The sequence below is a fragment of the Mustelus asterias genome, unplaced genomic scaffold, assembly GCF_964213995.1.
Source record: "Mustelus asterias unplaced genomic scaffold, sMusAst1.hap1.1 HAP1_SCAFFOLD_2060, whole genome shotgun sequence".
NCBI classification, from domain to species: domain Eukaryota; kingdom Metazoa; phylum Chordata; class Chondrichthyes; order Carcharhiniformes; family Triakidae; genus Mustelus; species Mustelus asterias.
In genome coordinates this window covers 1-415 of record NW_027592005.1, presented here as the reverse complement: position 1 = coordinate 415, position 415 = coordinate 1, and positions in this window count along the sequence as shown.

The window sequence follows — 415 nt, the reverse complement described above, 5'->3', positions numbered from 1 at the left end:
GTTCACAGTGGGGAAAGGCCGTTCAACTGCTCCATGTGTGGGAAGGGATTCGCTCAGTCAAACAACCTGCTGAGACACCAGCAAGTTCACAGGCGACAGCAGGGGTTGGATTCTGCTGTTATTGCTGCTGTTAATCACATCCAGGACTGAATAGTGTCTGGTTACCAGTGAGGTTCCACAGTTTTGTGGTATATATCAATGACTTAGACTTAAATGTAAGGGTCATGATCCAGTTTGCAGATGATACAACAATTGTATTTGTGTTTAACAATCCAGAAGAAAGCCGTGGACTGCAGGAAGATATCAGTGGGCTGGTCAGATGGGCAGAAAAATGGCACATGGAATTCGATCTGGAGCAGTGAGAGAGAATGAATTTGGGACATTAGACAAGACAAGGGAATGAACAATAAAGGGA